Source organism: Ostrea edulis, chromosome 8, assembly GCF_947568905.1.
Source record: "Ostrea edulis chromosome 8, xbOstEdul1.1, whole genome shotgun sequence".
NCBI lineage: Eukaryota > Metazoa > Mollusca > Bivalvia > Ostreida > Ostreidae > Ostrea > Ostrea edulis.
The window spans coordinates 29,066,736-29,078,126 of record NC_079171.1 but is presented as its reverse complement, the minus strand read 5'-3'; positions in this window follow the sequence as shown (position 1 = coordinate 29,078,126).

Below are 11,391 nucleotides of genomic sequence, written 5' to 3'. Positions count from 1 at the left end.
ATAGATATGAAAGTCGTTGGGCCTTCGGTTATCATAAAAATAGAACTACCCTAGGGAGAGTAATATACCCCCGCAGGACACAATAGATGGTGGGAAATAGTGAATTTGTGCTCATCGATTGATTGATTGAATATTGTTTAACGTCCCTCTCGAGAATTTTTCACTCATATGGAGACGTCACCATTGCCGATGAAGGGCTGCAAAATTTAGGCCTATGCTCGGCGCTTAAGGCCTTTGAGCAGGGAGGGATCTTTATCGTGCCACACCTGTTGTGACACGGGACTTCCAGGCTGTCCAGCGGCCCTAAAATTCCTAATTTTTTTTTTCAGTTTTGCTAAAATTCCTAAAAAAAAAAAGTAAAATTCAAGGGGAAATCCTAAAAAAGCCCTTATTTTTCATGTCAATTCCTACTGTTTTATCAGTCTTGAAAAATCAAAATGCATTCATACAAAATGTGTGTCATTAACGTATCTTATTCAGATAATGCTGATGCAGTGAAAGGCAGTTAACCTGTGGATCCATGTGTCAAGCTTGTTTATTGGTTGTGACTTTGTGTTAAAGAGTTAAGATTATGTAACATCTTATTTGTGTGTCATGTGAGTTTCTTTATTGTCACATTTGACAAGGTAAGTCCTTTTAAATAATTATAACTTCCGCACCCCCCTGGATTCAGAGAGAAAGAATTACTATAGTTATTACAATCCTAGGCGATGGAAATTGTTTATACAATTGTGCGTAAACATATCTATCAGGTGATGATAATTCACATTATCTTTTATATAGTTTGTATCTGTAATATTTCATTTTAATTTTTAAAAAAAATAATGAATTACTGGGAGTAAATCGAATGCATTTTAAAACAGGATTCGTTTTAATATCAAGAGTGACAGATCTACGTCTGATAATTATACAATAACATTAATCCAAATTTGAATTTAGAAAACCAAATTGATAGCATTCCTGTTAAGTTGTCGTTTGACTATGTTAACGTACGTTATAACAACTATCATTTCAGTGGCGGATTTAAAGGGGGGGGGGGGGGCAGTCGGTGCCCCCCTAAAATGTTAAAATTTAAGGTAAATTGTGGTATCTTGTTTAGACAAATGTACTAAACGATAAAAGAAGCAATAATTTCTTCCACTCCCGGAGAAATGAATGACACAATCTTTCTGATTTCTTGAATTACTGCATTGGGAGAACTTGATTTTCCCCCCAAAACCTTTAAAATTTGCGTCATTTTACTAAATTCACCTTATTAAGAATGGCTTAGATAGGAGGCCCTATAAATCAGTAAAATCCAGTGGCCCCCCACTGGGGGCCTCAAGGCGGCCCAAATCCCCTGCGTCATAAAGTGGCGCCCCTGATGTGTAACAGCAATTCCTGGATCCGCCCCTGCATTTCCTCTTCACCCCCCCCCCCCCTTTGAAAAATGTCAAGATCGCCGCCTGTAAGGATAGCCCCATCTTACAAGTTAGGGATACTGAGGACCTATTTCAACCCAGATCCCTAAAGGCACATCAAATTGGAAAGTTTGAAAGCATAAACTCACATTGTAAAACTGAAGTGATTACCATGGGTCTCCTTACCGCGATTTGTATTACTAAATTACACACTATCGTATCTAGAGATGATGACGGTACCAATCCGTGTGATAAACAATATTTCTTAGCTGCTTTTATGAACATAATCCAGATTCTTTTTTTTTTTCTTTTTTTTTACATATCATAACAGCTTTCCAACATTTTTAAATTTTCTTTCCTTAATTTAAATCCATATGAAAAGTAGACTATACACCATTAAAATAACTTTTCATCGTTCAATGTGACACACACAAGCAACCACGCTGAAGGACACTTTTACGAGGAAAAAAAACCCATCCCTCATTTTAACTCAATTAAAGTGACAATTAAATGGTTGTTGTGCAGACTCCGAAGTGTATTTCATTGTCTAAGTGAATGGTCGAAATACAAGACATTCACTTGAAATACACTACACCTAATTATCTCTCACATTTTTTAACGTATGAAACTATCTACGTGTCAATGATACCTCATAAAATATTAATTAATTCACTCATCAAAATTACACATTTGCAATTTACATTGGGGCCTGTAGTGGGATTTTAAATTCAGTCTAATTATTTGATATGTTTTATAGACTTTCAGCAAAATATTTCTTATGTTAAACAAATATATGGATCAAAATATAATCCTCTAAAATTTAAGACATAATTTCCAGGCCGAGGGATTTATTAATTTTTACTATTCGGAATAATAATACTCACGCGTAAAATTTTATTATTACAGTAAAAGACAATAGCAAATTAAGTCGTTCCTATTATATTCGCATATATAATAATGGTAAATCATACCCAGTCTTGGTGATCTGTGAAGATGCACTGGGTTTCCTTGAACTTTATGTAATGTGCGGTCACTCATGTAACCGCCACAAACCGAGCGTATGATATAACGCTACACCGACAGAAGGTCACAGGACAAAGTCACATTACAAAAAGTCAATGATGAGTTTTGATGGCATATTCCTGTCATTAGCATCGGGATATTAATATATTGTTACGCTTTTGAACGTAACTTCTGCAGAGTTAGGTCTAGCGTTCATATATAGTCTGTACTTCGCGCTGTTTGTTTTATCTTGTAGTGGCGAAATAGCCGAACTAGAATTAGTAACTTCAGTAAATTCAATAGCAACGAGTATACGACAGATTGTATCTTGGAGAATATTTCACTCAATTGGAGACGTCACCAAGACCGGTGATCAGGTAAACGGAGTTATCCGTAGTCCAAATCAGTGTGTCAAGAACGGCCTAACAATCGGTATGAAACACGTCAGACAACATTTGACCCAATGTGAGGTTGTATTGGGGAACCAGATCGTTTTTACGACCATAGAATTCGTGAAATGCTAATGAAAAAAGGCACAAGTTTTTTGGTACCATAAATTTATGCAAATATTTAATATTTTATACCCCACCCCCTTATTTTTAAATCTAATGATAGTGAAGTGAACTATAATCAATCAACATTTACACCAATTTTGTATTCAATATTTACGTTCATATGCTGAATGAATTGCTAACAAACTTGAACACAGTAACAATGCCCTTGAAACGACATTGACCTTTAGTATCAATTCTTCAATGTTAAAGAAAAAATACACTTTTAGTGGCATATAAAATGTCTTTCATTAATAATATATTACTGCTATAAACATTTCTAGTTTACAGAAGTCTTTATAACAATATAAATTTATATATATACAGTGTAATCACTGCTTAATCAATAACCATGCACTTGTACTTTAATGCAGTCTTGTTACAATATGAATGCTATCAAACAGAATGAATTCATGGGGATATGAGCTTAAAAAGTAAACCAAATACACGATGCAATGTCCTATAAACTCCATCACTAAATAAAAGTTAATATTTTCCTACATAAATGAAGGAAATAAAATCCCCTAGCAATGTAAAACTTATACGGTACCAAATGGTTGAGGCATAGTCCAGCTGTGGGCATCATTATATTACCTTTTGCAGGGGTGCCATGAATTTATATGTTTTGCCTTTTCTCTGTTGAACTTATTTGGTTATGAAACTGTAAGCAGGAACTTCATCTTCGTGTGAGAGATAAGTTTATCAAGGCTTTTCACGTCCTCTATTGCACTGTGAGCCTCATAAGAAGTCCCAAGGAACATCGTAGCTAAATCCCCCAGCTTATATGATGACTGTGCATGGAGGGCTTTCTCAGAACATGAATACTGTCAGTAAATCTAAGAACACTCTCACAAAACAGGGCTTCACATTTTATGATAATGCAGACATCAAATCAGGAAACTCAAATTTTCGCCCATTCTGTGCAATGAAAAAATACCAACAACACCGGATGGCCTTTTCAACCACTTGCAAAATTTACCAATAGCAGTGCTAAGTTTCTTTGTGTGAACTTGCTAACCATGCACTGCCATTGTGTTACTGCTGTGGAGCTATTTAAACGCCGGTTTGACACGAGTGGCTTGCAATAAATGCGAAAAAATATAGTCGGCGGATCCGTAAAACTTTAAATCAAATTATGGTCGCCTTAAGTGACGGACAGATAAAGTTAGCATGGTCAAATACAACGAGTGAGTGATTTAGATATTTGTACATCGAGATGGAAATTTAGAAGTAAAAGTCAAACTAAAACTACCACATTCCTCCCCGTGAAAGACGAATGTTATACATTGACTAAACAAGCTAGTATATACAAATTAAAGTACACCCCCCTTTTCCCCATGAAAATCATTGGTATAAATATTGTACAAAATATAGTGAATAGCAAACGTTTTAACAGTTTATATCGAAGCCATGTAACGGTCCATCCCTGAAGGTTGAGGCTCATACGTTTCTGCTGGGCGTCCATGGACGTAAATAAACACAGTCGCTGTGCCATCCTCCCTGAAACGTATGGCTACAAAATCATCTCGCGACACAAACTCCTTATATATATGGGGATGACATTGTTAAGGTGTTTTCTTCCTCTCTTCTGTCGTATGCATACTTCCGTTGTAATTGTCTTTGTGCAGCACATCGCTCTGTGTGGGAGGCGACCCTCACCGACAATGGTGACGTCTCTATACGAGTGAAAATATACAATCTGGGAATCGCAACACAAGCAGAATCACAATAACTTACATTTGAAATCCAAATAGTTTTCAAGAATGTAATATTAGTTGTACTATTTATTGTGCGGATGTCTGACGCATGATGATACTGCATGGATTCATGTAGATTATTTTCTTCCACAGAAAGAACACCAGAACTGTACAGTGAACGGATTGTGGTGTTCTTTCCAATGCCTCATGAACTGGTAAATGACAGAAACCCTGAAGTTATCTCACATTTCAACACTTGGCACCTCATGCCCTGTAAAGGAAAAACCACCCCGTCCCGATATACCTCATTTAGAATTTTTTTCACACTCCTCATCAAGTTGAAGAATAGTATCCATAATACATTATCTGCAAAAATTCCATTGGGTCAAATGCTGTCTGACGTGTTTCATACCGATTGTTAAGCCGTTCTTGGCACACTGATTTTGAATGCGGATAACTCCGTTTACCTTATCAGGATATGGGGCTCACGGCGGGTGTGACCGGTCAACAGGGGATGCTTACTCCTCCTAGGCACCTGATCCCACCTCTGGTGTGTCCAGGGGTCCGTGTTTGCCCAATTATCTATTTTGTATTGCTTGTAGGAGTTATGAGATTGATCACTGTTCGTTATCTTCACCTTGCATCCAACAGGTTACGTTAAAGTGCGATTTAAAGTTGATCAACCTTTATGCATTATCTATATTTGTGTATTTTATTCTTCATTTAAGTAGTTTTCTACAATACACTCATTTACATATACATGTATATAATTTTGAATAAAATGTCATCATAACTGGTATATAAAAAACAAAAAAAATATTAAGGTTTATAAAGTCTTATAAACACATACCTTTCAATCAATTTAAAAAAGAAAAATGAAACTCATTTTTATGATAAACAGCATGATTTCAGCTTGTCCATCGTCGAATTCCCACATTTATGTATCAGTATTCCATTACCACCTGCACATGATCTTAATATATCTCAACTAATTCGAAACGGACGAGCTTTTTCTGCGAGACAGGCTACTGGAAAACAAGTTGATGTTACAGGGGTTTCAACAGTCTCGTTTAAAGTCAGCATTTCGCAAATTCTAAGGTCGTTATAACAATCTCGTTTGCCAATACAACCTATCATTGGGTCAAATGCTGCCTGTCTTGTTTCATACCGATTGTTAGGCCATTCTTGGCACACTAATGTTGACTACGGATAACTCCGTTTACCTGAACAAGATCTAGTAGGACTCACGGCGGGTGTGACCAGTCGACAGGTGATGCTTCCTCCTCCTATTCACCTGATTCCACCTCTGGTATCCAGGCAATTGTACCTCACGTGAAATTCACATGAATTTCGCGTTAAAATTATCACTTGAATTTCATATAAAAAGCATCAAAAGTGAATTCACATGTAAAAACAATTCACGTGAAATTCACATGATCATTTTTGACGTGGACTTCACATATAATTCACATTAACTTCACATGAATTTTTTGTTATCAGGAGAAAAACAATACATAAAATTGATGTGGATTCTAATAATCTGCAAATTATTTAGTCATGAATATAGATTAAGATGAACAAAACTCAAGGCATTTGATCAAGATAATTTTAAATTTTATTTGTGTTCACTGCACTGTGTATATATCTTTGTTCTTGCTTTTAATCTCTGAAATAGAAATATTTTTGTATAAAAGAATAATTGAAAGAGTAGTCTATATGTATATGCACACTGTCAAATTGTAATAAACTTTTCGAAGTTTGCTTATATATCCCCCCCCCCCAAGAGAATTTGATTTCAAAACTATAGTAGGCATAATTGTCCAGTTCTTAATTGTAAAAATGTAACATTTGAAAATATGAACTCACAGAGGAGCTTTTGATATCTCTCAAACCTCTTTTCTTCTCTAGCCATCAGCCTTTCCCACTTCAATGGACCCTGGTCCTCCTCCACCGTCCTTCTGAATGTCTTAAAACTCAGCCCAGAAGTCCATTGAGGTGGAAACCTCATTTCGTCTCTTCTTGAACAGCTTTCGTTTATGGCAGAAGGCTCTCTGAAATGATTAGCACTATAGTAGACAACTTACATTTAAAAAAAACCCTCTGCAAAACATGATGGTCCTCGCTTGAAAATTGTGAGAGGACAACTTATGTACCCACCATATAACAATAATTTTTAAATAAAGGGGCAAAACACCTACAAGAGGAGTTCAAATGGATCAAAATTGCAAGATGATCTTGAGTGATCCACAAAAAGCTACATAGCAAGTTTCAGCTTGATGTATGACAGAGAAATAAACTTAGAAATAGGAAACCCTGAAAGAACGCTCAGACAGACGGACGTATATACATCACTGTACCATAATAATCAAAAGACGGGCTGTAAAAATGAATCTCTGGAACAACTCTTTCCCCAGGTCCTGAACACTCAGATTTCCATCGTCCTTTTTCCCTGACAGCAACTGCAATACATTTTGTTAAATTTGATTATCAATTAGTTGTATGTTAACTTTTAGTTGGGTCCAAATCACAGCTGAAAGAATTTGATGCAAGGTGAAGATAACGAACAGTGATCAATCTCATAACTCCAGCAAGCAATACAAAATAGATAGTTGGGCAAACACGGATATCATCAAATATGTACAAGCCTTTACTTTTGTTTGCGATCGGAAATCAACAACCTTTCTTGCTGCAAATTTGTTCACACTTCGCATAATCACTGGTATATCCACCTACATTCCTAGCCTGTGTACTAGGGACACCACTTTATCCTGGAATTTGTTGTAAATGTATAATTATTTCTTGAATTTCATCTGGTGGATTAAAAAAATGTACCATTTAATACTGATAAGAAATGAATTAATATATCGTTCAAAATTTACATTCCATGAGTATTCATACAACAAGAGGCCCATGGGCCACATTGCTTATTTGAGCCCATATTTAAAGATTTTCCTTTTAGCCGAATGAAAATTTCTCCTTGTACGTTTACAGTCCCTATTAAAGCATGGTTTGTTATTTGTTGCACTTATAACTTTCTTTTTTTATATACCCAAATGTTTCTTTCGTAGCACTGGAAAATACATCGCAAATAGAACTTATGTGGTTGATGTTTTCTTCTGTTACCATGAAAGGTGAAGATAACGAACAGTGATCAATCTCATAAATCCTGTAACAAAATAGATAGTAGGACAAACACGGACCCCTGAACACACCAGAGGTGGGATTAGGTGCCTAAGAGGAGTAAGCATCCCCTGTTAACCGGTCACATCCGCCGTGAACCCTATATCCTGATCAGGTAAACGGAGTTATCCGTAGTCACAATCAGTGTTCCATTCCATTCTCACTATACATCTCATCAAGTCTAACTTCAATGTCTTCTACAGTGAGCGTTTCAACATTGTCAATAAAATCAGAGTGTTTGTCTGAATACCACAATTTTACACTTGAGTGATTTACACCTGTCTCTTTTGTAGTTGCCCTGTTACTGCTGTATAAGGAAAATGATACAGAGTTATGTACATCAGAAAATAAATTGCAAAAAATCAACAACTTCAAACTCATCGAACATCTCAAAAATATGTACACTGGCTAACAAATAATATTCAGTACTATTTTTACAACGTTCAATCCCCTTTGTATTTGTTTTGTATTGTATATGTTATGTGCCTATGTATTTGGCTATTGACAGTATACATTTTATTATACCCCCCCCCCCCCTCCCGAACGAAGTTCAGGGGGGTATATACATGTAGGAATCACTCTGTCTGTCTGTGGAGATTCGTGTCCGGGCCATAACTTCTTTGTTCTTTGACATAGGTATACCATATTTGACGCACGAATGTATCACCATGAGACGATGTGTCGGGTACCTTCATGACCTTCATATGAACTTGACGTCAAGGTCAAAATTAAAGGTTTTTACAATGGATTCGTGTCAGGACCATGACTTATTTGTTCTTTGACATAGGCATGCCATATTTGACACATGAGTGTATCACCATGAGACGATGTGTCGGGTACCTTCATGACTTCTATATGACCTTGAACTTTGACGTCAAGGTGAAAATTAATAATAGGGTTTTGACATAGTCATACCATAATATATGGGTATATCACCATGAGGAAAGAGGTAGTTTATACCTATTAACAACACCCTTTGGGAGATTGGGGTAAGCGGGGGGTATTCTTAGTGAGCATCACAGTACTTCTTGTTGTTTCTACCGAAGTCAATTATGGTAGCTCCATCCTCATGTGACTTATCAATATTAATGGTTAAAAGTGGAAAAACTTTATTAATTTCCACTCAATATAGTTTGATTTGAATAAGAAAATGTAAATGTTGCCACCTTTTTAAAGATGTCAGACATACAAAAAAAAGGAAGCATACATCAACATCGGAAAATCACACATTTTCGTCAAACAGTATAATAAAAATAGACAACAACTTGTTGAAATGACACCTGATTTAAACCTGATACGGATTATTTTCAAACCTCTTTAGTAAGTTATAGAAAACAAATAATACACATTAACAAAAATGTTTTAAGGCCTTATAGGCAGAGTCAAGTTCACCTTGATAATGTATTTCATGAAATATAGATAATGTAAAATTTCTATAAACAGCGGACAAGACTTAAATTGAAAAATGAGAGAGTGTGGAAACAAAGTGTTACCGTGGCCGAGTGGTTAGAGCATGGCGCTCAGAATCGCACGGCCTCTCACCTCTGTCGGCGCGGGTTCGAATCCCGCTCACACCGTTAAGTGAAAAAGTTTCCCAGTTTACATTCGGAAGGTTGATGGTCTCTTCCCAGGTACATTGTATCTGGGTTCTCTCTTCCACCAATAAATACTGGGCGCCACCAGATAACTGAAAAATTATTGAGTGTGGCGGAAACCATCAATCAATGAATCACTGTTATCATGTATTGCTTATCAATGTTAAAGAATTCAAAACAAAATTAAGCATTAATCTAGGTGGTCGGTTTACGCAACTCAAGAAATGGACCTAACCAAGAGGCCCATGGGCCATATCGCTCACCTGAGTCACCTTGGCTCATATTTAAATATTTAGGTCACCTGAATTCATTCAGGTGACCTATTGCTATCAATTTTTGTCCGTCGTCGTGCGTTAACATTTGAACATTTTCAGCTTCTTCTCTGAATCCCCTGAACCAATTTCAACCAATTTTAGCATATAGCATCTGTGGGTGGAGGGGAACAAAAATTGTGAAATTCGTGGTCCCTGTCCCCCTGGGGCCTGAGGGGTGGGGCAAAAACCATCAAAACGAGTGTAATTTTAAAAAATCTTCTTCTTTACTCCTGGACACCAAGAAGCCAAACTTCATATAGTGAAAATGTAGAAATTCTTTGAAAATCTTCTTCTCTGTCTCTGGGTATTAAGTAGACAAACTAATAACATGGTAATGATGAGCAAGGATGCCTCTTTATACCCCCCGCAACAAGTTGTGGGGGGGGAGGGGGGTATACTGGAATCGGGTTGCCCGTCTGTCCGTCTGTAGACCAATGGTTTCCGGGCTCTAAAGCATTATCTTTTCAACCTACAGTCACCATATCATATATATGGACTACCCATGGGATGAAGATGTTCCCTATCGATTTTGGGGTCCAAAGGTCAAGCACACTGGACATCGAAGTAGCAATATGGTTTCCGGGCTCTAAAGTGCAAGGTGAAGATAACGAACAGTGATCAATCTCATAACTCCTACAGGCAATACAAAATAGATAGTTGGGCAAACACGGACCCCTGGACACACCAGAGGTGGGATCAGGTGCCTAGGAGGAGTAAGCATCCCCTGTTGACCGGTCACACCCGCCGTGAGCCCCATATCCTGATCAGGTAAACGGAGTTATCCGCAGTCAAAATCAGTGTGCCAAGAACGGCTTAACAATCGGTATGAAACACGTCAGACAGCATTTGACCCAATGCGAGGTTGTATTGACGAACTAGATCGTTATAACGACCATAGAATTTGCGAAATGCTGACTTCAATCGAGACTGTGAAAATCCCTGTACCATCAACTTGTTTGTCAGTAGCTTACCTCGATTTAAAAACTGACTATACTCAGAACAAACTCTTGCATATCGAATCAGTTGAAGCTCTTGCATATCGAATCAGTTGAGATATATAAACACCATATGCAGGTGATAATGGAATATTGCTACATAAATGTGGGAAGTTGACGATGGAGAAGCTGAAATCATCCCGTTTGTCATACAGTTGAGTTGTTAGTTTGCCGTTAATGTCTACTCCCAACAAGACATCCAAGCACGAAGCAGAAGCGGACGACCCCGTGGTGCCCCCCACCTCGAGCCCACAGGGACACACCAAATCGACACATGAATGAAAGCTATCATTGTCAATAGACAAAACGTCATCGATATATCTAAAAGTCGAATTGAAGGTCACAGCGAGACATTTTTTCTTCTCACGGAGAAGTTTTTGAATAAATTCTGCTTCATATCAATATAAAAACAGGTCAGCTAACAAAGGAGCACAATTCGTGCCCATGGGAATTCCAACAGACTGTTGGAAGACCTGATCACCAAGGACCACGAAGATATTGTCAATGAGGAACTCTAGCATATTTTTTATTTCAACTTCAGAGTACTTGTGCGTGGAATCAGAGTGGTGTTTAACAAAGTAAGTGTTATCCTTTCCACCTACAGTCACCATATCATACATATGGACTACCTATAGGATGAAGATGTTCCCTATTGAT